The sequence below is a fragment of the Caretta caretta genome, chromosome 3 (genome assembly GCF_965140235.1).
Source record: "Caretta caretta isolate rCarCar2 chromosome 3, rCarCar1.hap1, whole genome shotgun sequence".
In the NCBI taxonomy this organism is placed as follows: domain Eukaryota; kingdom Metazoa; phylum Chordata; order Testudines; family Cheloniidae; genus Caretta; species Caretta caretta.
The window spans coordinates 101,585,030-101,612,696 of NC_134208.1; the positions used below are offsets into that span (position 1 = coordinate 101,585,030).

Sequence of the window (27,667 nt, forward strand, 5' to 3'; positions counted from 1 at the left end):
CCTTGGGCTAAGGGAGAGTATCATTCTATTCTTCTCCCTGCCACTCTGAGGCAAAGAATATGAGGAGCTGGGAGGAAAAGCTGGGGGGAAGGAGGAAGGTATTTGGAGGAACACGGAAGTTCTGGTGGATCGATGCTTCTCCTCTAGCCTTAATTCTAGCAGGATTTTCAAAATCACCGTAAGCACCTCTCAGCATCTTTAGGCACTTACATGCCTTTAACAATTTGGCCCTGAGCCTCTATCACCACATGCACATAGACGTGGTGAAACTAGAATCCTAACAATAACACAACACTCTCTCTCCTCCCCCTGCACTGGTCACTGGAGGAAAGTTAATAAAATAGTTCCTTTCTTTCTCCGTCCTCCTAACCAGCATGTTGCACTGTGCCTTTGTAACCTCTTCCTTAGCTGAGGTATAAAATAATAATTTCAAGCCATTTCACTACAGTGGGAAAGATGCCTGGGATCATGTCTCTGAAATCTTGTTATCTGAAAGCTGCTGCCTCTACTCTGGGATTGCCAGGGTCATGAGACATTCATCAGGTAAGTGTTTTTCTTTTAAGCAAACCACACTTTTAAAGTTACTAATTCAGATTGCAAAACAATTTAACTTCTGGGGTCAGATCCTTCAGCTAGTATAAACTGTGTGACAGTGGAAATCAATGATGTTATGCCCATGCACCCAAAGGTGCCAAAGTCCCATTTTCAAAAGTGACTTAGGGGCCTACTGGGACTTCGGCTCCTCAAACACTTAGGTGCTTTAGAAAATGTTACCGCTGCTCCCTGATCTTAGTTTCCTTCTTAAAAATTCTTCCTTGGCTCTGCCCCCTACCCTCTTTCTATGAGCTCTTTTGCTGTGGCTGTACCCAGGTGGGCAGGTGAAGGTGCCTGCCCTTAATGGTAGCTCCCTTACTGACTTCAAACAGGAATTCAGCATGTTCTTTAACACACCTGACTCCCTCAGCCCAGCTAGCACAGGCATAAATAGCAGTGTAGATGGTGAGGCATGGCTTAGGAGTGTAGAGTGCCCTGCACACCTGAACCCCTAGAATATGTGGCCTACACGGCTCTTTACACACCCAAGGAGTGCCCCTCATGTTGGCATTGCTGCTTTTAGCAGTGTAGTGTCATGCTGCCGGAGCCTTTCCCTGCTGCCTCCTCCTTCCAAAGCCACATGTAGCTACACACCACAGTGACAAGTGTGGTCGCAGCCTGCCTTTCACTGCGGTGTGTAGCTACACGTATCCTAAATGCCACTGCAAGTGTCAATGAGGCTTTTGTCTGGCTAGCTGTAAAATATTCACCTTCCTCACAGATGAATTATGGTACAGGGGCATGGTTTTAAAAATAGAATTCTGAAGTGAGGCTCCTAAATCCACATGTAGTCACCTAAATAGGTGGCCTGACTTTTCCAAAGCACCGAACCCTCAACCGCTAGCTCCTAATGAGGTCAGTGAGAGCCACTGGGTGTTCAACACTTTGGAAAATGAGGCCCTAGAAGCGCAAAGCAAACTTCTGCACATGCACGGAGTCCCACTGAATGGTGCTCACTCTGCCGGGCAGCATGCAGGTATAGCGGTCCATCCCCAAACCCCGTACAGTGCAAGATCAGGGCCCAAGTGTGTGATTTGATGGCCTGTTCGATTAATCAGCATATGTCACAGAGCTAGCTAGCTATAGCTATAGATAACACTGAAACCACATCACAACCAAAAGGAATTTATTTGAAAAAGGTGGAGATATAGGATGTTGAAATGGAAACTACATTTAAGTCTTAATTATATTAAACTGCTTTGGTCTGGGGGGAACATTGGTTAAGTTTGATTTTGAAAATTAGGTCCGCATAAACATAATTAACTCTTTTCACTGGAGATTTTAGTTTTTCTGCAGAATATTTAATATTAAAATATTTAAAGAGGAAAATTAATTTTCCCATGAGACTCTCAAGCTTTGAATATGACAGCTAAAATGGATTGTTCTTAAGTGCACAGAAAATCCATAGGAGAAATAAAAAAGTTGACATACTCCCTAAGGAGGACCCATGCAGACAATTAACCAAATCCCCATGATCATTAGCTTAAAGATCCACATAATGGCTTAATTGCTTTGAGTTGCTGAGAGTGTGGCACTGCAGCCAGATGCTTGCTGTGAAGTGTGTGATTCCCAGAGACATCCATCAGGCTTCAGTGAATTGACTTTCCATGCTAATTGACCTAGATGTGCTTGATTTTTAGCTCACTATCTCCACTTCGTTCAATCACCAGTGTGGAGGAGGGAATGGGGAACAGGACTGTTTATCTCTCATCCTATATTAAAAAGGAAGCTTTTCCTAAAACATTATTTTGTGGTGCTGTGTGAACTGCTCAACTTGAACTGCAACAGCAATTATTCTGCCTTGGTTTGTTCTTTATCATCCATCGATCTGTATCAGACTCATTCTTCCTGTAAGCAGAATATTATATCTTCTCTGGTACTCCTACCCTCTGCTCAGCCAACCAGGGAATAGGTCAGATGATGTTGTTTCTATCTCACCAATCAGAACTAAGAAACACAGCTGGAAGTTCCAATGTTCCAATGTTTTACTCTATAGAGTGTGTGTTATGTACTTCCCCAGGGTGCAACCTGGAACTGGGGTACCGCTGAACCCTCTGTCTTACCAGCCTTGGCTCCCTCTCATATTGTGATGCTGTGACAAGCTGCAGACCCCTCCAGGTTCTGCGCTTACACAGCCATTTACAGACAGGGACACACCCAGCTGAGTTACATGAATGCTTTCGCCAGCCATTCATGAACCAAAAATAGAGGGGTTCAAACCATTCCCCACAGCTCCCCAGCCTAGGACCCCAGAGCTGTACCATCTTGCCTTGGTCAGAAGCCTGACCAGTGTAAGTTTATTACCCAGTCTGCCCCTCCCTCAGTGTGAAGAGGACAATGCACCAGCCCTTGTTCCTGAGCAGATTTCCCTTTGCACTTCAACCAACACACCATTTGAGGTAAAAAAATAGAAACCAGATTTATTAACTACAGAAAGATAGATTTTAAGTGATGATAAGTAATAAGTGTATAAATCAAAGTAGATTACCTAAGAAATAAAACAAAATTGCAATCTAAGTTCTATAAACTAGACAGGATTTGAATCAAGCAGTGTCTCACCCTGATGGCACAAACAGTTCACCAGTCTTCCATACACAAGCTGGGATTCCTCCTTTCCTACCTGGGATCACCTCCCCAGTTCAGACTTTGTACCTAAGGTGTTTCCAGGTGTTGAGCTGTGAGGGAAGTGAGGCCAAGTGATGATGTCACTTCCCCCTTTTATAGCTTCTTTTATGTCAAGGAAACGTTTTTGTTCAAAACAAAGTCCCTAGCCCAGTTTGTGGAAAAGTACTGGCACAAGATGGAGTCCAGTATCACATGATCTAGTCACATGCCCTTGCATGCTTTGATGAGCCATAGCAGTTATTATTCATATACTGGCTGAAATGTCCATAGGAAAACCCATCAGGTGTGTATAAGCTTCTTCTATGGCCTATAGTGTTTCTTAATTGACCATCACCTTGAATGGTTCATTCACAATGTGCTAGGTAGATTGGATGTAAACTGCCTTCTGGGTGTCACCCCAGGAGCAGACACATTTGAAATACTGGTACATAGTCAATATTCAGAACTTCAGATACAATGACAGCACATATCATCCAAGAGGATATTAATGTTCAATAGATCAAGACTTTTAGAATGATACCTTTCAAGGCATACTTTGTACAAAACATAACATAATTATATCATCATGGTAAATATGGGGGTGTTGCTTTAGGGTAAAGAGTGTCACAGCGTGATAGAAAAAAGAATCTAATAAATTTTAACAATTAATAAATTGAAGGGAATCATGATATGGTAACTGAATAGCCACAAATAGAAAAAAGGGTTACATTGCTGAATAAATTTTTAGGGGAGTGGGAAAGTCCATTACGGCGTTAACTACACAGTGTGTGGGTATATGTAAAAATACAATATTTTGGTTTTTTACTATTGAGATCTATAAATTCATTGTCAAATTACATATTTTTGTTTTTCAAACATAAGGGACTAAATTCTGCTACATTCCTGCAATCCCAGTGAAGTCTTTCTTTTATTATGACGTGTTCTCCCTGGCTGTATGGAGAATTCCAAAGTCTACCATAAGGAGCACTTTATGATTCCAGAAAAAACAGGCAGAAAAGCTGGTATATATATGTACATTAAAGTCACAGTGGAACAAATTCTGTGCTCATTGAAGAAAATGGACTTAGTTTGGATTTACACTGTTGTCACTGAGAGTAGAAATGTTGCCAGTTAGCTATATTGTGTAGTAACCACCAGAATAATGTCATGTTCAGTGGAGTTCACTGACTTCATTAAAGATTGTATTCCATATATGGTCAGGTTTCATTGTTTTATATAAAGGATCCCTTCCAAATTGCTGATTCATGCTGCTGAAATATGTCTGGTGATTTCTCTGAACTGGAATGACTGTCGAGATCCATGGAGATCAAACTGTGGAGCCACACATGGACTCAGCAATTTGGCAACCGCAGACTAAAACTTTGGCAGTATCATATTCACAACCCAGATGTTGGAGGGTTCGACCACAGCATGCAACCTATTAGAGTTGAAGACGGGCTAAACGTTGTAATTTACTCTTCTGAATTTAGATACTAAAGGCTGGTAATGTCTTTAATGATTTTATCCAATCATTAAGGGCCAGATTATTTGCTATACATACAACCCTGAAGAGGAGATCTGAGAGGATCTGAGGAGATCTGAGAGGTGAAATCCTTCCTTAAACAGCCCACTTAGACACAGTGTGTCACCTTTAGGATACATGCTCCTTTTGCCCTTCCACTTTCCCCATCACATATGTACGTAAGATCCAGTCCCAATTTGTTCTGAAAGGGAATTACATGTACAGATGTATATAGTATTAACAAAAGTGATACCAGGGACCCTCTTGCTGAGTGCCACCACTGAGCAGTAGGACTTTGTGGAGTCTCATAAACTAGAGATGGAAAGGTCAGTGGTGCCTGGTCTTAAATTGAATTAGTTCATCCTTAGATTAAGGTCCTTTTTATAAAGGTTCATAAATTCTTACTAGATGTTTTTAATAAAGAGCTAATCAGTTATTATTGAGGCTCTGCTTAACTTGTGTTATTGTGGAAATTGAAGATTCTGCAATATTAGGCTTCCACCGCAATTTTGACAGAAGGAGCCTGCTGTGCGTGGGGCTGAAAGTGGGAACTGCAGCTGCCCCAGGGCTAAGAGCAGAAGTGCCTACTGTCAGTCCTGAGCTGCTTTCAGCTCCAGGCAGCTGACAGAGGGAGCCCCCACTATCAGCCCCAGGCCCATGGTCTGATCCAGGCTTCCCCCACTCTCCGCCCTGGGTGGACGACAGTGGAAAATTGCTGAAAAGTAATGGACTTTATTACCGCACATAATAAGGTCCATTATTACTTTTCCACAATTTTCCATGGCTTGTACACAACTTAGCTGCAATTTGTTTTAGAATCATCCTGCCATTCAAGTAAGGCCTTGATTATTATGGGTTGTTATAGAGTCCAGTAGATCAACAGGTTGCTTATAACAATGGCTTATATCCATATATAACCACTGGTACTGATGTGCTCATAAGCATCTATAGCACATATTACTCATGTCTGTAACATACTTATTGCCTCTATTAATCCTTTATTGACCATTTATAAGTAGAAACATGGCCCTTAATTCTCTTGCTTTTTCCTTCCTTCTCAAAGGTCAGGTTGTTGGAGTTCCAGATCACTTCTGTGGATGTATCAGATTAACTCATCTAGGACCAGATTTTCCTCTCAGTTACTCAGTGTAGCCCAGTGAAGTCAGTGGGGCTAGTCTCCTCTCCATGGTCAACTTTGGGGAATTGTCCCACAATTGCATTAGCATAGCTCCACCTGTTCTAGCCATGATGGGAGCACGAGTGTAAACCAGCCCCTGGTACTTTTGCCGCCATGTTGTCTAAGTCTGCTCAAAGTCAATCTATACAATACTGTGTTACACTTACTGATACTAGTGCAACAATGAGATGTTTCTCAAAAACTGCTAGCGTAAGCACAATCTTTGAGCCCAAAATTCTGCCCCTTGTGGATACCCTTGGTGCTTAGGTACGACAGTGATTAGTACCTTAGAAATATTTATAATATATAGAGACAATTTCCATCATATCTAGATTCTCATCTTCATTACCATGTCTCAGAATAGCCATGTCCTCAAGTCTGATCAGTTATGCATCCACTACATCCACAATAGCCTGCATCCGCTACCTATTAAATGACATCCCTTTTGTTCTGTATTCAGAAAATGTTTTGCACAAATAGTATAACTTCCAAAACATGGTACAGAATAAGAGGTAATAGTCTTGAGAGTTCAATTCTTCTTCATGACTATATTATTTAATTAGTCTTTGCAGATTATTTGCTTACATCTACAGAAAATACGATGACCATTTTTGTTTGGAGAATGATAGAATGAGCAACACAGTACTAAACTAATACCTGTAATTGAATTAATCTAATTTATTTAATCTAAATTCCAAGATGAAAACCTGGACAGAAAAAAAAGCAGAATGCACACATAAAAACCATTTGCTAAGTACCAAGGAGACAAGCTTTCAAACTTCACAGAGCATTGCTTTAGTGCCTAGGAGTTCATTTTGAGAATTTGGACATTGTGGGTTCAACATTTCTGACAGAACTGCTTATTTTCCTGTTCACATTATGTTTAAGGACTATCCCTTTAAACCTATCTGAGGGAAGAGAATTTATGTGATGGTTTCCTTCCTCTGCCAACCAATCAGTCCGAGCAGTTGTGTGTGGAAAAGGAGGAGGGGAAGAAGCAAAGCTGAACAGAAATTACACTGGGAACTTTTATGTGACAAGCTCATTGTCAGGTAGCAAGAAAGGAGCCTGAAAGAGGAATGGGGCTTGGCTAAGACAGAAAGAGAGGACTATAGAAGAAGAAGTTGCCTTCTAAAGGTCCCAGCCTAGAAACAAGAAAGGTTCTGTAGCACTGGAGCAGTTAGAGTGGTCTTGAAGGCAGGAGGGGTGTAGCAAAAGAAGCTTGAAAGAACCAAGGGGGGATGGAGTCTCTTTGTGTCTGTCTCTTTGTGTGGCCTACTGTGTGAGTCTCTGGTTGTGATATGGTTGAGTTCTTAGTAAGAACAGACTAGACTAACCAGACAGACCAAGCTTTGGAAACAGAATGAGATGACTGGCAGAGGAAAGAGCCACAGACAAAGAACTTCACAAAGGAATTCAACCCTGGCATATTGAATTGGCCAAGGAATCTATAAATATAACTATCTGTTGGGGTTTTTTTTAAGTCACAGATGTGTAGAAAGAAATAAGTTTTACGCCATTCAAGATAGGGCTATCTTCCCATGCAGAGGACATATACTGCATGTTGTACTAGGTTGTTCATAAAGACTGTAATTTCCCTATTGTTATTTGGGGTGAGTTTTAAGGTGTTAGTACAAATTAATCCAGCAGAAAGGGAAATAGCTTCAAAACCCCCTTTATATCCAGAGGCTATCAGTGAGGGACCTGTTGTGTCATAGTAACCAGATCAGAAGACAGCATGCTTGAATTGCAGTGGTTTTCAGCTCATTTGGGCCTCACTATTTTCTCTGCACACAGTACTCTCACAGCAGCTCAAATAAAAAGCAGATGTTTTCCTTGCCATGGTCCAGAGTCTGTGAAAAAGAGAGTCCTTGCATAAGAACAGTGCTACAGGACACCAAATACTTATACCAGCTTCTGTTTGAAGCTACAAGGCTGCCGGAAAATCCAGCCACGGGACACCATAGGTAGCAGTTTAATCTTTGTCAGTGAAATTGACCCAGTGTAGGAGCATACTGTTGCAAGGTCATGAGTAAGCCTACATACTGTAATATATGAAAGGATTTCTGTACAATCTTATTGCCAGCAAAAGGGTTTTTCAGGCAGCTAGAAAGATAGACACTGCAAGAGCCTTTCTCCAGCAGAGAGACTTGGAAGTGGGGATGTTTCACAGACCATGGAGAAATTAAAAGGAAGGATTAGGCAGCTGGTGGGGTCAACTGCACTTTAATAGTCACAAGTGGATGGGGTAGTTCTATAATTAAAAATACTCCTTTACTCAGTCTCCTGGGCTCAGCATCAGAACCATGCCTGGCACAGCTCCACGGCATTCTTCAGTTGGGCAAGTCATAAGAAGGCTTTAAAAATACTTCTACAAATGGTTAAATTTAAAGGGGCTGACCACTGAGGGAAAAAGCCTTAATTACTGAGGCCATTTTGAATAAATATACTTGATAAATATACACTATGAACAGCGAATACCTAGGGCTGGTTGGAAAAAAAGTTGCAAATGATTTCAAAATTCTTTCCATTGTATAATGTTAGAAATGGCCTCACTTTCTTTAATGTGTTTTTAATAGACATTTTAGTCTATAATGTTATCAAAACCATGGTTTCAATAATGTTTCCAATCATTCTGATACAAAATGTTAATAATGTGAATATTTAAAAAAAAAACCCACAAGTTTTTTTGTGATTATTTTTAAATAAAAGGCCATTTTTTGGTGGAATTTTTTTAAAATGTTGTCTGTCTCTAGTACAATGGTGGGCAACCTGTGGCCCATCAGGGTAATCCGCTGGCAGGCCACCAGACAGTTTGTTTACATTTTTACGTCCGACGCAGCTTCCAGTGGCCACGATTCGCTGTTCCCAGCCAATGGGAGCTGCGGGAAGCAGCGGCCAGCACATCCCTGCAGCCCGCACCGCTTCCCACAGCTCCCCTTGGCCAGGAATGGCGAACTACGGTCACTGGAAGCTGTGGGCGGCCGTGGAAATTTAAACAAACTGTCTGGCAGTCCACCAGTGGATTACCCTGATGGGCCACATGTGGCCCGTGGGCTGCAGGCTGCCCACTACTGTTGTACAGGGATCCAGCCAATGGTAGCTGGTCATGAGAGGATGGACAGCAGAGTAATTAATGTTCTTACAGGAAGTACTTGGCTTGGGAAGGAGGGTACTTCCCAACTCCATGATGGAAACCTTGTGGCATTTACTTTTCTCACCTGGCCCACTCCTGTGGATTTTTTCCATAATTGGGCGAGATCTAGCCCTTTAATTTAAGTGCTCTCTTTTTCAATAGAATGAGGTGCAAGAAGGAAGAGTGAAAGTGGCCCTTCAAAAGCACTAAATAAAAAGCAGCAGAAGTGAAAGCACCCTATGTTTGGTAATGAAAGGATCCTTCAGAGTTTTATCATGTTACTACTTTTCTTTCCCTCCTTTGGCATTTATCAGTCCAGCTAGAAGCTCACCACCCTGGCAACTGAAAGACTCATTTTACGTTAAAAAAGCTACTTGCTTTGCCACCTCACAAATTTCCCTTGCCCCCCTCTCCCACCATTCACCTTGCTCTACACAGACCACAACCGCATGGATTGTAATCAGATGGCTCATTCTTCAGGACTGGACAAAAGAACTAGTTTGGGAAACAAAACTCTGGGCCAGATCCTCAGATCACATGTAAACTGCTATAGCTCCAACTTCACTGGAGTTGTGCCCATTTACACCACCTGAGATTCTGGGCCCCATTCACAATGGAGCAGAGAGTTGCCTATCAAACTGTTAGAGATGAGCAATTAATCTAGCTCTTGTGAGTAATTTAATACATATTTTATACCTACTACATAATCTAATGTGCAGGGTTTAAATAGCTAGACTCCTCTGAATCCCAAATTTAATGTTTAGTCAGGTGGATTCAGCTCTTCATCCCTCTGAGGTTACTATGTGGAGTTCCAGGCAATTTTATGTGTCAGGCTCTCTCAGATGATTCATTAAAAACCTAAGTCCTGTCTCTATATGGACATTAAACATTTAACCCTGTTTTTGTAAGAATAGGGGCCATAGCCAAAACTTCCCTACCCTCTACTACTGTGCAGAGTGCCGTGCTCTGGTTGGTTGCCACACTCCACACCAGAGGGGGCTGCATTTTACTGGCACAATGTGTGAATAGGTTGGGGTAAAAAAGGTGCCCCGTGTAAAATAATATTATATAATAATTAGTAAGGGGGCCATGTTTCTGCCTAGTTCTTTCATGAGTCCACAACGTTGTGGTGGGGGCGAAAATCTAATTTTTTTTTCCATTTCTGCTCCTTCATTTTCTGCTTGTGTTTCACTCAGTCTGGACAATGAAGCTGCTCAAAAGGTAAACAAACAGCATAGATAGGGAAGAGCAAGTTAGATTTCTCAAACCCTTTAATCTTAAAAATCTAAATGGTTAATAATAACACACTTAAAAACATACAATTTTTATCTTTCCACTATCCCATTAACATAGTTCCTATGAGGATTAGTTATGAAAATGCAAATCCATTCTGTCTCAATGGGATGATGAGAAACTGAAATTATGACAGGTATCAAAACAAGAATAGGTATTGTAGTGTGAACAGGGGTAGAACGGTAGATCTCAAGCTAGAGAGTCTTTGTGAAGGATGGATTGTACTTTATTTGCTATCTTATGGGGGTTTTGTCTCAGCAGGTTTCCTGTTTATTCTTTGAAACATTCTGTTACTTTCAATATGACAGACATGTTTTGCATGTACAAAATCTTCACTCATGACGTTGTTTGACCAGAGACTCCAGCCCTGTTGATGTGAGGGGAAAAAATATATTACATATAAAGGCATCTTGTGGCTGCTGAATGGATTGTCATAAGAGGGGAAAAGCTTGGGTCAGAGTTGTGGACACTGGAATCTGTCCATAATAAATTGGTGTCCCTGGGAGAAAGACATTTCAATAAAAAGAAGCACTCCAAATTGTTTTTGGACCTAGAAATAAAAAAAATCCTTTTACTCACATGCAAACTCTCTCTCTCTCTCTAATCTGTGCATACTTCAGCGAGAGAGAGCTTTTTATCTAGTGGCTCAAAAGATTATAGGAAAATAAACTTTTTACAAGTGTAAGTCCAACCCCTGCAAAGCCTGAGGAATTGCCTTCCACCTTGTACCTCTCTGCAGAGCTGGCCAGGATCTCATTGGGGAATCCAGATGGGGAATCACATTTAGATGAAGGTTGGTTGTGGGTGAGGGCAACTACAGACAGAGGTGCTAAAGCTACTGCTCTATCATATGCACCCTGAAAGCCCTCAGAAAACGCTGAGGTCAAATTCTGGGGGCTCCAGCTTAGCATCCTGAAGAACACAGGGCAGAATCTTCCCCTTACAAGTTAGTCAGTGGGAGTCTACACTGAGTCACATAAAGGTAAACAATGAAGCAAAGGTTAAAATGACTGAACAGCTTGCAATTACCAATCAGGTTTTATACCACAGTTACGTCTCAGCCTGATGTATTCAATCACTAGTAACTGCAAAGATCCTAAAATGGCATGAGAGGCCTCTTAAATACTAGGCTGCCCAGTGTGCTTGGCACCAAATTCAGACAACTTTGAGAAACAGTTCAGATCTTCTGGGTATTTTTACTTTCTTACTTTGTATTTCTTTCCATAAGAAAGCAGGTCTATTTTTAGGATTTGGCTGAGTTGAACCCAGTGGTTTTATTTTCACTCTTGTTCTTTTTCCTCCCTTACATAAAAGCAGGGGTCCTGGCTGATCCAACTGTATTAAAGCTTTAGTTCTTTTAATGTTATATTCAGAGGGGTTGTGTGTGTGTGTGTATATATGTGTGCATGTGTAAAGCTTCTTTACATGTCCTGGAATAAAAAAGATCCTTACTTTCATTAAATCTCTGGGTTGTGCTTGTAAATTACTCCATTCAGATGGAATTTAAAGGGACATTGTTACGGGAGTAAAACCCAACATTTAACATAATATATTTGAAGTTCATCTCTCCAGTCTTATTCCTTGCTAACACTCACAGATCATACCTTAAATACTTCTCTCCCCCCCCCCCCCGCCTTATTGGGGGCAAAAAGAGCTGGATACAACCCCTTACAGAACCAACTAACACCATTCTCTCCATCTGCCAGATAGCTCTAATCAAGGAAATGAATGTGCTGTCTCAGAATGGCTTACCAATCCCCACTGCTGTGCTTTGTTCAGCTACCTGTGCTTTTAAGGTAGGTGCATTATCAGTAATAGATTTGTTATGATGCCGAGTGTTCTGCACAGGGTAGCTGTTACAGTGGGACTCAGAGGACCCCATCGGGTTTGAGGCCCCGATGTGTTACATGCTGTGAGAGAGACAGGGTCCCTGCCCCAAGTTGATTTCAGTCTATGTTATATAATGCCCTGGTTTAGGTGTGCGCTGTGTCTTGAGGCAGCACATCAACTGCTCATCTAGGATAGAATAGGGATGTTCAATTTCATTTCACAACCAGAAGCCTGAAGTAGAATTATCCGTTAGAGCATTGATAACAGGAACACGTATTCTTGAGGCACCACATTTACTACAAGTATTTATTATTTGCTTTGTGGTAGAACCTAAAAGCTCCATTCCTATTATTATGCCACAGGGATGGACAAATACATTCACAACAAAACACCCAGCCTCCACCAAACCTTTGTTTAGAACTCAAACCCAACTTTTAGAGATTTGCAAAAGTTGATAAAAGTTGCTCCCGGTTTCTACAAAAGACCAGAAGCTCAAATGTGCAAAAAATCCACCAGAGTATCATGATAAAGGATGCTCTTGCCAGGTTTTTCACTTCAATGCTAAGGACTTTGCTAATGATTTTATGTGGAAAGACTTATACATTGAAGTCAGAGGGATGTAAAATCACAAGAGAAAACCTTTTCCTGCTAGATTTCCAGATCAGTCTTTGGACATTTGAGGGCTTATCTCAACCACACTGAACCTTTGAAACATGTATGGTTTACTCTTCACTAATAGCAAGAGTGTGGGTGCCTGCAACTCCCATTACAGCCGAGGGTTTGAGAATGTTCAGTGTATTGTAGGTGGGGCTCAGCGCATTAGAGCTGGTCTCACAGAGATTAAAGACTATTCTGAAATGTAATGCTGAGATTCAGTGAAGTGAGCTCCAGGACATTGCCAATGATAATTCAATGAATATAGTTTTAATGCACTCTGTTACAAAAGGTAAGGGACAAACCTCACAATGTTCAGTGGTTTGATTTTTTTCAAAGTTTATCCAAACCATTGTTCTCAAAATGTGGGTGAAAATCCCAAGAGAATAGGCTTTCTGGTATTTCCTGGGTCACAAATACCTCAGATACCTTCTAGTTTTGGTCATGGGTGAAAGCAGCAAGATATGCAAACATGAAAACAAAACATTCAATTCTTCTGATTCTCTTATTGTTTTCCTCACACACTAACTGTTCACCGAACTTTTTCTGAATCTCAAAAAATCTCTGGTGTAGGATTGGCTTGCATTTAGATTGAAAAACATTCATGTCAGTTCTTACTTTGTTGATGCTAACTTGCCAACCCTTAATTAAAACACAGGGTTTTTCTATTAAAGAAAATCGGAGGAATTATACTTCTGGTATTTATGAATGTACTTTTCAAAGGAGAAGTGTTAGACTCAATGTCATAGCCAAATTCCAATAAAAGTAATTCCATTCTGTCTACCTACATTCCCATGACATTTTTATTGGAAATGGTATTCTTCTTCACGTTCTGCTCCAAACTGTTATGTAGCATTGCTGTCTACTGTTAAATATTTGCTGTCCTCTATCCCAGGAGTGGCTGCCTTCTGGTGATAATTAACGTGGCCCCCTATGGATTTTTATGACACTCTGGTGCTTGAGAATGGCACTATATAACCAATGAGTACAAAATAAATAGTAAAATATTTATCACAATATTTGTTAATAAAAAGTTATCGATTAGTCTGAAACTCACAAAATAAGAACTGTTTAATTCTGTGCCCAGCTCCTGCAATAACTAGCCCATATAAGTAGGTAACATAGAAAGATAATGTGTTTTCAGATGAAGACTATTTGAAGAGGGAGATTGACACAGTAACAACAATTCTTACTGTGATTCATTTGTATCAGTATATTTAAAGTTTGCGTGCCCTGTGGTAATAAGCATGTGAGGCCTAGATACCATGGTGATGGTTTAATTAGAAATGTGCTAGCGATATGTCATTAGATAAAATATTCAGAAGCCTCTAACCTGGCTGTTATATATTTCTATGTGTTAGTCACATGCATTTGTCAGCCTGAAAGCAACTTATTTTTAAAAACAAGTTTTTCCTTCAATATTTTGAAGATAAATGAATGAAAATAATAATTATAAAGATTTTCCCACTTTTTGATACTTTTTGCCTCCTGAAATTTAAAAATGATGTGATTTTAGGGAAAAATAGTTTAGAAGAATATTTGTTCATAATGTAGACTGACACCTTTAGGTACCAACTAGCAAATAGTTAACTTGAAAAAGTGGCTTTTCTCCATAGATGCAGGAATGCATTTTTCATTGTTCTCTTGAAACTGTGGGCTATAGAAAGATATGTTAGTATGCAGAATTACTTTACAAATGTGGCTTTACTTTGTTGCACAAGTTTTCTTTTCAGAGTACCATCACACATTCACCCATTTTGGTAAGTACTTAGATGGAGAAATCCTGGTCCTACTGAAGTCCATGGCAAAATACCCATTGACTTTAATGGGTGCCAGATCTCACACAGATACTGTGGTGGTGGATGCCAGTATGGGAACCTGGGGACAGAACGAGATCTATCCATGTTTTTCGCCTTCCTCTGCAGCATGGGGCACGGGTCACTTGCTGGAGGACTCTCTGCTCCTTGAAATCTTTAAACCACGATATGAGGACTTCAATAGCTCAGACATAGGTGAGAGGTTTTTCGCAGGAGTGGGTGGGTGAAATTCTGTGGCCTGCGTTGTGCAGGAGGTCAGACTAGATGATCATAATGGTCCCTTCTGACCTTAGTATCTATGAGTCTATCCTCTATTTTAAGTGAATCTGTATAATGAGAGGGCCCAAGAATTGTCTTCTTTGTGGCTTGCCAGTATAGGACTGTTCTCTCCATTGGCAGTTTCATAGCTGTGGAACCTACAGCTGTGGTATTGCCAAAAGTGCTGAGGCTCTGATGGCAGCCCTGCAGGCCTGAGAAATCTCCCTAGAGCCTGTGGTTGGAGAGGCATGTATGTAACTCTTCTGCCAGGTGGAGCCGGTAGCAACCAGGGCTGGGTTCAATATCTGGGGGGTTCCTTTTCAGCAGTATAACACAGAACTGGCTTGATCCCCCACCCAGTAACCTGGGAAAATTACACACCATCCCTGGGTGCTTCTGAGAGGCAATACTTCCCCACTCGCAAGCACTGAGTCTGAGTGTAGAAAATAAAACTTTGAATGAAAGGAGAGAAGTCACCTGACATTAATTATGGCAATGCCACAAGCAGGATTCATACTCATAAAACTGTGAGCAGGACACCCACCCCAGAATGTGTCTTCTGCCTCATGCTCTTGAGTTCTACAGCCAAAAGTTCCCTTCCTGTGCCCCTCTCTATTCTCTCCTCACACCCCACTCACAGTGCTTGTCCTGGGTCAGTGAGGACCTAGGGTTCAGAGGTGCATCTGTGTGAGTTCACCTTCCATTCAGAGAAGAAGGCACCTGGCTTGCTCCACCATCTGAGCACTTGCTCTGGCTGGCCTCCCTGCCACCCGCCTTTCCTCTCTGGTGGCTGCCCTCCAGCTGCTCATTCCACACTGCTCACCACCTCACCAGTGCTGTTCCACCCACTGGTCACCTTCTGCCATCTGCTTCTCTGTTGTGACCTCTGCAGGTCAGTCTCTTGAGGCTCCACCCAGATCTTAGTGATTTTTCAGCTCTGAGACTGGGCCGGGACGCTGTCCCACCACAAGTGATTGTCAGCTCTTTTAAGCACTTAAAATAACAAAAGACTCCTAATGGAGCCCATTTAGCTCTATCTTTGAACAGTGGAGAGGAACTGGTTAAACCAGATGGGGGACCCTTATGGAGAGTCCACACCTCCTTGATGCGCCACCTGTCCCCACCCCTCTCCATTTTCACAGGGGGCTGGCATTCGAGCCCCTGGCTTAAGGAGGTCCTTTCAGCTGAGGGTGACCCCCTCATTTGGCACAGCACAGTTCTGCTTCCCTTTATTCAGACAATAAAGACAACAACATTGACAACAGCATTTCACTACCGTGCATTCAATTTTAAATTTTTTATTAAAGCTAATGTTAAAAAAAATTATATAATACACAGATTAAGGAAAGAGTGTTTGTACATGTGGGTATAGTGCTTAGATTATCCAAAAATAAAAAGTTTGTTTTAAAAGTGATAAGATACATATAGTGCATAATCAGCAATAACCCAAATTCCATGTTTCACTGAAAGAGAATCACGGCCCTATGATCTGGATAATGTTTTATAAAGAGTTAATGCTGGTTTATCATAACGTACAATGAGTCAGTAGGACACAGAAACAAGCCTGCAGGATGGAAGCTGAACTGGACATGTAGCAGAAAATATTAATCATCTAAAACAAAAAGACTGTAATTGTTTACCAAGCCACACAAATTTCCTTTTGTGGAGAGTGTGAGGAGTTTTTGTTTTAGCTAAACATGAAGCTTCCCAGTAGGCTGTTAAATAAATAAATCTGGCTCTGGGATTGAAGTCATGGAGAAGCTGCTGATTATGCAGAGAATTTACAACCTAGATGCAAGGGATTTAGCTAAACACACCCAAATCTGACCTGACACAGATGCTGGAAAACTACAATGATAAAGCATTTGACCTTATTTTGTGTGTTTCCTGCAATGAAAATTCCTTTGGCAATACTGAAACAGTGGGATTATTCTTTCAGCAGAGAAGCAATAGCATAAATGACCAGTAGTAGAACCATCAAAAAGGCCAGTAGTAGAATGATAACCTTGATTTTTTTTCCTGTTAGCCACCAGATATGATTTATATCTGACACTTTTGGAATACCCAAAAAAACATGTCATATTGTGCATGTATTCAGGAGGATATAAACCCATCAAGGAGAGTCAGTTTTTCACAGATTTATGTTTTGCTGCTCTATGTGACTGTTATTACATGCCAGTAAAGAAGCAGTGACACCCATTGGACTGTGTGCTAGACTATGAAGTGTCAAGGAGGTGAAAGGGAGCCTCTGGGGAAGATGGAGCAAGAGTCCCTGGTTCTGTACTGTCCATTTAAAAGGGAAATGGAATTTCAGGGGTTTTGATTTCCAAAATTAGTAGCCTCCAAAGAAAACTCACCTGCTGCCAATTCAACTGCCAGACTGTGGATGCTTACAGATCCTCCAGTCCTTCTGTTTGTTTTTACTTCTTTTATTTCTGCTTCCTGGAGGAGATGCCAGAGCTCCTTGGCCTTCTCAATGTGAGCACTTAGGACTTCATAATCCATTTTGTTGATCAGTTTCTTAAACATAGGACTATAGCAAAACCACAAAAGATGTTTCTTAACTATCTGCTCCCTTTAAGAATTCTTGTGGATTCTTTATATTTTTGGTTAAATGTGTTTTTTCTGCAACCCCTTCTCCCTGTTTTGTTTGTATATGTCTTTCTATCCAACCTACTTTAGACTGAAATCTCCAGGCTCTCAAAACATTTTTTTGTAGTTAGGTAATGCAGGAAAACAAGAAGCAATGTCAGACATGGATTCTGATGCTCTGAACTCAAGGTCTTCTTTTGTAATATGCACAATAACTTTTACACATTCCATATTTTGAGCCCAAGAAGCTGCTAAACTTAATCTATCACAAATACTCAGTTGCTCAGTATTTCACAAAAGCTGTCCCGACTAATGGATTTCACACCTGCATTGCTTCACGATATTAGACTCCCAAATCTCATAAATCGCCTTTTCAGGTTTTCCAAACTGGGATCTTTGTGGGTTATAGAGCTGTCTCATAAATACGTCTTTCTCCAGCATGGCAAACAAAACCTGGAAAGCAATATGATTCCTTTTCTTTTGGTGTGGTTTTAATTTAGAAGGAAAGGAATATCATTCTTTTTCCTGATTGCTTTTGATGCTGCTGATAATGGATTTACTGGAGAGTAGAGTTCACTGTGTTTGGGATCAAAATGTGAAGTACGGCTTTAATCCTTAAAATATTGATGTTTTCTGGATGGCCAGAAAAATGAGTGTTTATTGGAAGGTGAGTATGTAGATATACACACTGTACTCTCTTGAGGGAATTAATCCTGACTCAGAAGCAGGAATATGTCCAATACACTTATTTGAAGAATCCTCATAGCCCTCTTTACACTTTTTAGCAGCTTGTGCACGACTGATATCTTAAGCCTAGTGCTGCAGTTCTGATATGACAGTGTGATGGATACTTTAAAGGCAATATCAGAAGGGTTATGGTATTTAGCATTTTAAGGAGGCAAGTCTTTTGTCTTGTTTGGGTGGTGCTCAGTGCTTGAACAAATATGGGGCCTGATCTTGTTCCCACTGAAGTCAGGAGTGTGGCCACTGAATTCATTAGGAAGGGACCCTTAATATCTAAAGCCCCCTTCCACACTCATGTGCCTTTGAGAAATTGCATAATCTACCCAAATGCCACTAAACTTAGATGCACCTTTTCATTCCATCATTGCTGCTTGCCAAGATGTCTCTATATAAAAAATAGGAGAGAACACAGGAATTGTCAGACTGGATCAGACCTGTGGTCCATCTTGTCTGGTATCCTGTTTCAAACAGTGGCTAATGTTTCAGAGGAAAGTGCAAGAAAACCCAAAGTGATCTATTTTAACCTCACAATAAAGGGAATGTTAACACAACAATCACTGGCAATGCTGATGAATCCAACAGAGCGGAACAGTTTGGGTAACACTTTCAAACAAACACTTTTAAAGTCCCATGGAAAGTTAGTGCCTACATCACAAAGGCACTTTTGAAAATGTTACCCTGTCTGTAAAATGCACGTAACAAAGGCTGCATCCAGAGTTTCCCAATGATGCACTAAGAAACTACGTTTCTTTGAAGAAATAATTTAGGAACAGAACAATAGGAATCAAGAACCGTATTTTGCTAGGATAACCCCAGAAGTAAACTTTGCTAGGCCCAGTGATATATATATAACATGGTAAATATATGAGTAATACAGTAGTAAAATAAACAACACAGTAAAACTGTGATGTGAAGTGAATTTGTTAACGTTCTGCAAATTGTTAAGATCCAGTATGCAGTGGTGTTGTAGCTGTGTCAGTCTCGAGAGCTTGTCTCTCTCACCAGCAGAAGTTGGTCCAATAAAAGATATTACCTCACCTACCTTGTCTCTCTGAGATCCAGTACTTTCAAGTGGACTAAGGTATCACAAACACAATTGTTGTGTTTAGCATGAAAAAAATTGTTCCCTCAATATACCAAGAGAAAAGGACAGGTCCTTTTGTTGTCCAAAAATATCTAAATAATTTGACAGTGAGTTGACTGCATGCCACTGAGGTGGCACAAACTGCTGGATTAGTACTTGGCATTCACAGGGCTCTGGGAAAGTCTCCAGTTGTGTTATAGTTTAAAGCACTATAGTGCCAACCCTGGGGATTAATGGGGAGAAGTCATCTCAATATAAAGAAGTTGGGGGTGGGAGGGGGAGACGCTAAGGAAAAAAGGGTAAGATCCAAAGAACACTGGTCAATCCTCCCAAAGTAAAAGCTTGCTTTGTTATTTGCTCTGTCTAGGCCAGTTTTTCTATTTTTGGGTGAAGTCAAACACAAATTTAATTACCTTATAAGCTAAGAATTCAAAACCACTTGTCTGGGACTGTGGGGAGGGGGAAAGTATATTTAAAGAGACATATGTGAATGTTTTTTCTATCAGTGTAACATTTCCCCTTTTGAGGGGGAAAACATGTCAGATCTATTAGATCCTATAGCCAGCAAAAGGTTCCCAGTCAGGTTTGGGAGGCTCTTTCACTCTGCAAGTCCTCTTTGCTTAACCTCTGGTCTCCCCACAAACATCCAGGAGACTCAGTGCATGGCCAGCCAGCCAGTTTTTCCTCTCCTGATTGACTGCCTTCTCAGCTCTTGCTTGGTGTGTGGCTGCTGCTTCTTATACAGGCTGAAGTGCTCTGTGTGTTTTGTTTGGCAGGAAGGGGTTTACATGCTCTGAGCCCCAACTTGTTCATGAAGCCTGTCAAGGGTTTTGAAATCTGGAAACTGGAGTTGGATTGGTGAGCTTCTCTTTTCTGGGCCAATTCCATATTATTTTCCAAGGGGTTAGACCACTGCACAGAGCACCGACTTGCTAGACAAAATGTAAGTCACTGATTTGAGGCTGCCTGAACTTTTAATGCACAGAGGAAAGCGATTGGCTGAGTCTGAGATGTTCAAAAACAACATTTTAATCTAATAAATAAAATGAGATGGGCGGGGGGAGGGAGGGTGCAGAAGAAGGAAGAAAAGTCCACACAGGAAGTTGGGGGATATTTTTCCTCCACTGGCTTTCAGAGGAGATCCTTGCTGAGCTGCAAAAATATAAAAGCTATGGTGGGTCTCTGGGATTTCCCATTTTCCTCACCATTAGCCAATGCTTCAACTCTTTGAATGAGTGTGGGACACACAGTGCATTAATCCAGTATTTGTATCACACAAATAACTTGACTGGTCTTGTCACATCCCTGGGATTTCAAAAGGTATGGCTCTGGGAATGCTGTATTGTGTGGTGTTTAAAGGGTTAATCACCTTGCCTCTCCCATATGAATGTTTAAGAGGATATAGATAGATAGGCTGATATATCTATATACAGAGAGAGATGAGTGTGTGTGCTCAGATACTGACCTGTAGCTGAGCTGTGCTTCTTACAATCCTGCACTGGCCTGGTTTCTTCAGGCTGCTCTAATGTAATTCATCTGCCAACAGCCCCCAAGGGGCCATTCTGGCAGCCATGCTCATTGTGATGGGGGCTAGGAGGAGGGATGGCACGGGGGCTATACTGGTGGCTCTGTGCCACCCACAGATTTCCTCTCTGGAGGAGGAATCTTTCACTGGCCTCTCCAGCTGGCTTCAGGGCAACTTTACACCAGTAGAGTAGCACAAAACCTGCCATGTTTGTATGAGAGGATCAGGACCACACTTCACGGCTCTGTGCTTTGCTTCACACCATCCTTTACAATCCATACAAAACATCGGTGGCCTTTTCCTCTTCCTCGCAACAAGATGTAATCGCACGTGCCATAGAAAGGTCTAATATTCCTAAGAGTTCTTTCTCTTGATAAAATATGCTACATTACAGATTTTAATATAAATCAGAGTTTTATCATGAATAATAAAACCAAACCATAATTGACAAAATAAATGAGACTCGTACAGTTTGTGATGCACTATCCCTGCCTTTTATCCTATGTATTGTATTCACATATTCATTAATTAGCAACATTCTATCATTTATAATGGCTCTCCAAGTCATTAGTATGTTTTAGCAAGATACTACTGTATACACAGTTATAGGCTGCTGGGGAGGTTTTCAAAGGCACAAAAAAAGAGAGGTGGCCAAATTCCAATGATATTCAGTGACAGTGGAGTGCATAGCTACCCTTTTTGCTTTAAAATCTCCACCTGTATTTCTGTCTGTATAGGAATGCAACACAACATGGATTGAGCAGTGTCTTGCAATTACAATTACTGCAGTACTCATGGAATTACACAAATGCTTAAAGCAAACACCAGTTGTAATAGAAAAGCCACAATGGAAATGCGTGAAAATTCAGTTTACAAATGGGGGAAAAAATAATTAAATTTAGAACTTATTCCACCACTCACAACAGCCTCATTTACAGGAAAGGCACAACAAATCCCTTGTTTTTCTGGCACAAGGCCTGTGTACTGGTAAATATTTTGAGAATTTTGCCTGTAGTGTTTGCCTAGCAAGACCATAAAGAATGCCTCTGAACTGGGCGAGCTAGTGACTCTCCACAGACACTCAGATCTCTTCTGCTCTTGTTTCCGTTGCGCCTAAGGCCAGTAAGAGAGAATCTTCCTGTGAAACTGGCCAGTACATTTATTCCGAGTACAGACTCAGTGGTCTTCCATTTTGCAATGACAGAAACAAGAAGATCCTGTCAAGCTCTCCATCAGCCCCCTCCCCTACCACTTGGTATGGCTATAGAGGCTATAAATGGAACAGGAAATTTGACCACGTCCAGGATCAATGTAATTAAAGACACGTCTTGGTTTAAAAATCTAATTTTACATAACTGTTCTGTTGCATAATATGCTTTTGTTTGTCGTCTTGATTTTCATCGACGCAGTGTACATTCCCCTGGACCTTTTCATGAAAGAATGTTTATACCTGTGGGCAACTGCTAATGGCAGTGAAAGGCTTGCATTCATGGGAACAGCGTTTAGCAATTCATGGTTGCCAAGGTAAGCAGCAAAGGCATGCCCTCTGCCACTCCACTGCCTCTAAAAGAAACAGTCTCTAAGGTAACAGGCTAGCACTCCTTGAGGCCAAAATTCTCTAGCTTTTTAGACTGAAAAATACATTAAATAATACCAAAAGCATTTTTTTTTTTGGGTCCAGGCATTTTTTCCCAAGACAAAACAGGTCTCAAAGTGTTCTATTTTTGGTTCCACGCTGGAATTTAATTCAGATTTTGCCCAGTGCATTGTGAGCTAAACTCCCCTTTCACAGTTTAGTTTCAGGGGCACATGGGACTAATGAGCCAAGGCATGACTGCAGTTGGAGGCTGGAGTCTCCCAGGCCTGTGATTGTTGTTCAAGTGAATAGGCAGTTTCTTTGATTAGGCTGGAATTTGCAGCATTATCTGGACAGTTGTTTGCAGCAAGCACTTTTTCAAGGATCGCAATCAATGTGGGAAACTGAGCCACCTGAGAAAAATCTCTGCAGACACTGATTACGGTATGTTGTGAAGGACAGGCCAATGTACTTCTTTTTTTGACTTCATCGAACTCTGAAGCTGTTTGCCATGCTGCCGTATCAAAATGCAGCAAATCATCCCAGCTACAAACACAGGATTTCACTGGACAAACAAACAGCACATTTTTGGATTAAATTTTGCAAGGTGGCAAAGACTAGAAAGGCTTAATAGTTACTCATAGCTATGGGCCAGATTGCCTCTGTGATCATCCAAGTGTCGTGGGGAACTTCTGCATGGAGATCTCCCCTTATCAGTCTGAAAGGGGGTCAGTTGCATCTGCAGGACTTTCCATAGGGTTAAAGCCTTTCATGCTGTTCAGAGAGCAGTGCAGTAAATTGGGTCTGGGGACAAACTAAATGTAGGATTTACCTTGTTATTGCATTAGCCTTTCTCTTCAATGACCAAATCAATTACGTAATTTAATAGCTCACGTACAGTAGCAGAATAACAAAAGAAAAGCTCATTGGAATGTGTCTTTTAGCACAGTGTAAGCTTTCTGCCAGGTGGAGCTGGCAACAATAAGGGCTGGGTTCAATATCTAGGGGTTCTTCTGAAAAATACAGAACAGCCCCTGCCCACTAATCTGGAAAAACTTAACTTCACCCCTGGGCACCTCTAAGAGGCAATATTTCCCCTCAGAAGCACTGAGTCTGTGTACAACAAAAGGGGGACCCAGCATTAAAAGGGGACCCAGCATTAATTTGAAAACACCACAACCACACTTTCAAAGCATGTGATTGTGGGCAAACACCGACCACACAGTGTGCTGAGCAGTGTCCTTTGCCTCAGTTTCCCACCCTGAAGTGTGAAAGTCCCATGAACAAATGTTCCTTTAACACGCCACTCCCCTTTCCCTCTGCTGCACACAACTCACAGTTAGCTGTCCTTGGTTAGCAAAGACCCAGTGTTCAGAGACTCATTGTCTCTGTTGCTGCTGCCACTGCTGCAACTGGCTCACAGCTGCTGCTATTTTTCTCTGCGGCCATTGGCTATTGCTTTTCTCTGCCATCACCTGCCGCTCACAGCTACTTCTGCAAGATCACCATCTGAGGTTCCTCCCCTAGCCTAGTTCTTAGTGATTGCAGCAGGGAGTGGGGAAATCTCATTGTCAGTGCAGTAGCTGCATTGTCTTTCTTTCAGCAGCTCTTGTGTCCTCTGCATTCCTCCGCCAGGCTGCCCGAGTGCCATCACAAGGGGTCATGGGAGAGCCCAGGAAAGCCAGGCTCCTTGCTCTCAGTTCCAGTGGCTGGTCCAATCCCAGAAGTAGCAGTTGCAGAGAAAGTCCAGCTTTGCCCCTGAATCCCTGAGCTGGAGCGTGTTTAGTTGCTCTGTGGGGATGGCACATGTGCAGTCTGGCCAATCCTAGGATCCGTGAGGGGATGCAGCATGCCAGGCCTGCTCTACATTTAACATTTTTGCCAGCAGATCTATGGTGGTTAGGTATGTGAACTCCCCTCTCCACAACCATCATAGCTATGCTGGCAAAAGTCCTAGTGTATATACAGTAATATGGGCAAAAAAAAAATTCTTTTGATGGTATAGTTTATTTTGTTCAGGGAACTAGTATAAGCCAAATGGCAAAAGAACTCTTCTGCTGGTATAAGATGCATCTCCTCTAGTTATAGCTATACCAGTAAACCCAGTATACTATTTGCTATACTTTCTTTCTAGTGAAGCCAAGGCCTCCGTGAGGATGAAATCTTTGGTGAATTTAATAGAGAAGTTCCCTACTGAGCATGTGTGAACTGAGATTTTTCAAAGGCTTATAACTTGGCTAAAGTTGGGTGTGTTTTTCCACAGGAACAAGAAAAGGCTCATTCCTGACACACAGGTCACCTCCCTGCCAAATTTCAAGTCCCTGCTTCAAGACATGGGCATGCTAGAGCTTCTTAAAGAAAAGGCCCCCAGAAATTTTTTATTATGTCCAATCCATTTTTCACTCATTCTCAGGAACACCTGGTCTATTTTGGCTGAAACTTTCCAAAACAATTCAACCTGAGGCTGATATCTGACGTATAAATTTTCAGCCCAAATGGTAAAGTCTGGCAAGGTTATAATCAACTGCAAACAGGGTGTTAGAATGGGAAGGGTTGGGCAACATTAATAACAGGCAACGCTACCAGCCCTGTCCACAATAATGCAAGTAATAAGAATTATGGGCCAGATTTTCAAAGTTACTCAGTGTTGGCTTACCTCAACTCCATTGAAGTTAATCGTAATGGGTCCATTCCCATTGACTTCACTGGGAGCAGAGTTAGGACAACATTGAGCTCTTTTGAAAATCCCACTCCATGGGCTTGTCTACATAGGGAGTTATTGCGGAATTACTAGTCCTGATTGATTAATGATTCCTGATTAGTTCCATGTGCGGATGTTATTATTCCAATATAAGAGTACTTTTTTCCAAATTATCTTAATCGACTGTGGATTATACCAGAATAAGTGCAGTATAAATTGATACCAGAATAAGAGCATTCACACATGAAGTTAATCAAGAATATTAATTAATCAGGTTTAGCTATTCCAAAATAATTTCCCATGTAAATAAACCCATAGAGTGGCATTTTCAAATGTGCTCAGCCTTGGCTTAGTGAAGCAATCTGGCTGACTGTGCAGTCTTAGATACTTTAGAATAGTTTTATAATTTGAAGATATAGAGTTTATCCACACATGAAAATTAATCGGAAATAAAGTAGCAGGTGAATTTAAAGTGGATTAACTGTTCCATATTAACTCCATATCTAGACTTTTTGGCTGGCCTTTGGTGCATTTTGACTTTCAGTTTAGTGACAGGTAACCTAAAAGGATCTGGCTTTTCCGTCCAGACAGGCATCAGCAAGTTCACACTCTTATCCAAACCTTATCTGAATGAGCCAAACCTCCTAATGCTGCGAAGTTAGGCTGGAAATCATGTGCAAATAAGACTTGCTTGCCAGATTTCCAGTATTTCTGCTTCTGATCCCATCTGGAACTACCACAAGAAGAGCTTTTCCAATGATATTTTGATACGTCTGTTTCCAGCTCTATCTGATCCCCAGAAATACAAAAGCATACAGAAATATTTTTTAAAACCTCTCCTAACATTTTAGAAATTAAGGCAAGGTTTGGCTTGCTTTTAATAATGGGCAAATGGGTTTTATTTCACTTGAAATAAAGTTTATCCATCTTTATTGAAGTATTTGCCATGAAATACACCAGGAATCTGAAGACATTAAAACTCAAACCTCCTACGTGAATAAAGATAAACTGTCATGCTTAATGGGGTAGCAGCAATAGGAAAACAACTGTGGAATCCAGAAGTGAATCAAGACATGATTTACTATCCACAGTTGCTAGATAACTATAGAATCACATGAAAAAGGGAGAAGGTGCTTGTTTTACATTCATTTATTTATTGATATAGTACGGTATGGTTCTCTTCTGAAAAGTGGTTCTGTAAAAATGGCACCACAGAGTTCCATGTCTGTTGTCTCTCACTGACTTAAAGATCAAATCTGCTCACATTAAAGTAAAAATATATTTTTTCTAACTGCAAACCCAGCAAAAATCTATCTGAAAAACAATCTGTGTAATCTTTTCCTTGTGCATGACCAGTAAGCTTGGCCAAAAAGTATGTGCTGTTGGTATGTAACTTGCACATTGGGGAAGATTTTCAGAAGCACAAAGGGCAGTTAGTTACCTAAACCTCCTTGGATTTCATTGTCATTATTTTGTTGCCAGAAATTAGGTGAATCACTGCCCATTGTGCCTTTGAAAATCTCCCTCTTTATCTACAACAATATCCACTCCCCTTGGGTTAGGTTTAATGAAGATGACGCATGAGCCAGAAAGAACACAGCTTGCCTTTCACATCCAAGGAGGAGTTTATTTGGCTGACAGCTAGAAAAACAAACATATTTTTATTTTACTTGTAAACTGAAATTTTATATGAAAGAATTGAGAGACAATTCAACATGAGTCAGAATCACTTTTGAGAGTTCAACCAGGTTTTAAATTGTGACAATGACAACAAACCTGAGTCTGTTCCTATGAAGGTCACTGATCCTTTGGCAGAATCAGGCCTAATCTGTACAAATACAATGTAAATTGTGAAGTTATCTTAAACTGTAACTAACATATTAGAAAACCTGAGTCCCATGGGATCACACGTGAGAAAGGAATAGGAATAAACAAATTCAGCTGCTTCCCATTTATACATGGATAGGTTAAGTTTTCCACATTGATAAACAATGAAGTCATTGATATACACATATCAACAGATATATATAAACATGTACAGCTTTGCAAAACATAATGTTTATTAAGCCTCATTTCCCAAAATAGTATTTACTGGAAGGATTCAAAGGTTTAGCAGAAAGGGCTGTTGTTACTTGGTTTTACAATTTACTTTTTTTTCTTTTCCAGATTTTACAAAGACACTCAGCAAGCTAAGAGGGGAACATACCCTGAACCTCAAATGGAATGAGACTGGTGCAAGACATTTCTTTGTTAAAGGTTGCTCCTTGAGTTCTTCTATCTAAATACAGCACTGCTGAGGTTTTGCAATGCTAATGAGCGAGCCAACATGAGTATCTGCAAAGCATGAAAAAACTCTCACTGAAAATAGCAAGGGCTTCCATGGAAACACAGAAGTAGTGCAACTGTTGATCCTTGATTGGAAATTAAAATTAGCTCTGTTTGCAATCTGAGATGCTCGGAAAGTGCAGATTGCTTTAATTAGCTTCCTTTGGCACTGTAAAGATATTGGGAAAAATGCCTGTAAAATAAAATAGTTCAAGGATTTTTTTTAAAAAAGAAA

The 27,667-nt window shown here is 41.0% G+C and overlaps 1 long non-coding RNA gene across 1 annotated transcript; it reads left to right on the forward strand.

Moving 5' to 3' along the window:
• The first annotated feature begins 369 nt into the window (after positions 1-369).
• LOC125634169 (uncharacterized) lies at positions 370-27,667 on the forward strand. Its single transcript, XR_007355815.2, has 3 exons — positions 370-543; positions 12,033-12,122; positions 27,274-27,667. It is a non-coding gene; the product is annotated as an uncharacterized LOC125634169 (long non-coding RNA).